A 3,179-nucleotide genomic window follows, 5' to 3' on the forward strand; every position below is an offset into this window, starting at 1 on the left:
AAGATCCGGTAAGGGCTTACATATCTGGGACTGAGCTTCCCTTTCTTGCCAAATCTCATCACCCCCTTCATAGGTGACACTTTCAGGAAAACCCAATCATCAACTTGGAACTCTAGTTCCCTTCATCTCACATCTGTATAAGACTTCTGGCAACTCTGAGCAGTGTTAAGTCTATCTCTAATGAGTTGCACTTTCTCCATAGCATCATGAACTGAATCTGGCCATATCAAGGCTGCTTCACCTTTTTCAAACCAACCAACTGGAGATCTACATCTACGCCCATACAATGCCTCATAAGGGGCCATCTGAATGCTGGAATGGTAACTATTATTGCAGGAGAACTCAATAAGAGGAAGTTGATCATCCCAACTACCCTTGAAGTCGATCACATAAGCTCTCAACATGTCCTCCAAGGTCTGAATGGTACGCTCTGCCTGACCATCCGTCTGTGGATGAAATGATGTGCTAAGGTTAACCTGAGTACCAAGACCCTTCTGAAATGACTTACGATTATGAGAGGTAAATTGAGGACCTCTATCTAAGATGATAGACAAAGGAACCCCATGCAACCTCACAATCTCATTAATGTAAAGCTTGGCGTAATCCTCCGCTGAATCTGTAGTCTTGACCGCCAAAAAGCGAGAAGACTTAGTAACCCTATCAACAATCACTCAAATGGAGTCATGCTGTCTGCGAGTACGAGGTAAACCTGTGCCGAAGTCCATGTTGATCAATTCCCACTTCCAAGTAGGAATGTCAATCTCTTGAGTCATACCTCCTGGTTTCTGATGTTCTACCTTAACTTGCTGGCAATTGGGGCACTTAGCCACAAAATCTGCTATATCTCTTTTCATACCATTCCACCAATAGACTTCCCACAGATCGCGGTACATCTTAATTACTGGAATTATGGTCTTCTGCAAGGATATGATGTCTCAACTCACCCACATTAGGAACACACAATCTACCCTGATAGCGAAATACACCATCTCCCCCTTGGGAGAAAAACCTCAACTCTCTGTTGATGGACTGCACCCTTGAGTTCAAGTAATATCGGATCGCTGTCTTGCTTTTTCTTAACTTTCACTACCAAAGAAGATTCTGATCTATTCTGGACTATCATACCACCATATGATGTGTTAGTAAGACTAACTCCTAAGAGAGCAAGACGATGAACATATTTTTCTACTTCCTTCCTTTTTTCCTCAATCTGTGCTACACCACCCTCTAGATTCACCTCTTTCTGGCCTTAAGGTAAGAGATAATCAACATATAGGTACTGAGCTACTACCCTTCTATTCTAAGACTGGCGACGTTTGGAAATTGGAACTAAACAACCCGAATTCTACAATCGACTGAGGCATGAAAGAACTGAACCAATCCATGCCTAGAATGACATCGAAGTCTATCAATTTTAACTCTACAAGATCTGCTGAGGTGACTTTCTGAGAGACTGTGACAGGGCAATTTCTGTATACCCGTCTAGCTATAACTAGGTCACCAACTGGGGTAGAGACTAAGAAGGGTTCTGAAGGAGTTTCTAAACTAACTCCTAAGATTACTGCTATAAAGAGAGTTATAAAGGCAAGAGTAGCCCTTGGATCTAACACTACAAAATATCTAAAGAAAGACTCGAAACGTACGAGTGATCACATCAAGAGAATCTTCCTAGTCCTGGGGAGCCTGAAGAGCATAGAGCCTGTTTTGACGCTGTCTGCTACCTGTACCAGAAGAGTTACCCTGCTGAGTTGGGTGACCTTTCGGTACTATTAGAGCTGTAGATTGAGCCCTAGTATTGTTAACTTCTTGGTCCTTCCTGGCAGAAGGGCAATTCTTCACCCTATGACTAGACTGGCCACACCCAAAACATCCTTCCCTGCCTGCAAGACACTCGCCTGGATGGTTCTTACCACACTTTTGACAAGTTGGCTAGGTCCTATTTCCTGAAACACTTCCCTGAGACTTAGAGCCTGGTGCCCTACTATTCTGATATTGTCGAAACTGTGAGTGATTTCCACCACCTGATTTCTGCTGAGAGTACTTATAGTTCCCTGTTCTAGCTTTCTTGGTTACCTTAGCAATTCACCTAAGCATGTCTCCCTCAACCTGCTGATTGTTCTTATTATTCATACTTGGAGAGAAAGGTTGAATAGTGTTTTGAAACTCTGCATTCGAAACTCCCTGATCTGGGACTAGAGGAACTGTGTTAGCATTCCTGGCATTCACATTCATAGTGTTCGCGTCTCGGGGGTAGCTCGGGGCGTGACAAACTTGGTATCAGAGCACTAGGTTTAAGTGTCCTAGGATGTCTAAAAAGCCGCACTAAGTAGAGTCTTTTTCGTGGGTGATAAGTGCACCACATCTAATGAGAGGGAGGCTATGAAGTGTTTTAAGAAAATTTCACTTTCTTGATATTCTTATCGTGCATAAGGTATGATCTAATTCTATTCTAACTCGACATTCTAGATTTTAGCAATTATGCCTCCCCGTAGAGCTAACACTAGGAATGTGAATGCTAGGAATGCTAACACAGTTCCTCTAGTCCCAGATCGGGGAGTTTCGAATGTAGAGTTTCAAAACACTATTCAACCTTTCTCTCAAAGTATGAATAATCAGAACAATCAACAGGTTGAGGGAGACAAGCTTAGGTAAATTGCTAAGGTAACCAAGAAAGATAGAACAGGGAACTATAAGTACTCTCAGCAGAAATTGGGTGGTGGAATTCACTCATAGTTTCGACAAGATCAAAATAGTAAGACTCTAAGTCTCAGGGAAGTGTTTCAGGAAATAGGACCTACCCAACTTGTCCAAAGTGTGGTAAGAACCATCTAGGCGAGTGTCTTGCAGGCAGGGAAGGATGTTTTGGGTGTGGCCAGTCTGGTCATAGGGTGAAGAATTGCCCTTCTGCCAGGAAGGAACAAGAAGTTAACAATACTAGGGCTCAATCTACAGCTATAACAGAACCGAAAGGTCACCCAACTCAGCAGGGTAACCCTTCTAGTACAGGTGGCGGACATCGCCAAAACAGGCTCTATGCTCTTCAGGCTCCCCAGGACCAGGAAGATTCTCTTGATGTGATCACTGGTACGTTTCGAGTCCTTCTTTAGATATTTTGTAGTGTTAGATCCAAGGGCTACTCTTACCTTTGTAACTCTCTTTATAGCAGTAATCTTAGGAGT

This window comes from Solanum tuberosum, unplaced genomic scaffold (assembly GCF_000226075.1).
Source record: "Solanum tuberosum cultivar DM 1-3 516 R44 unplaced genomic scaffold, SolTub_3.0 scf00006, whole genome shotgun sequence".
NCBI lineage: Eukaryota > Viridiplantae > Streptophyta > Magnoliopsida > Solanales > Solanaceae > Solanum > Solanum tuberosum.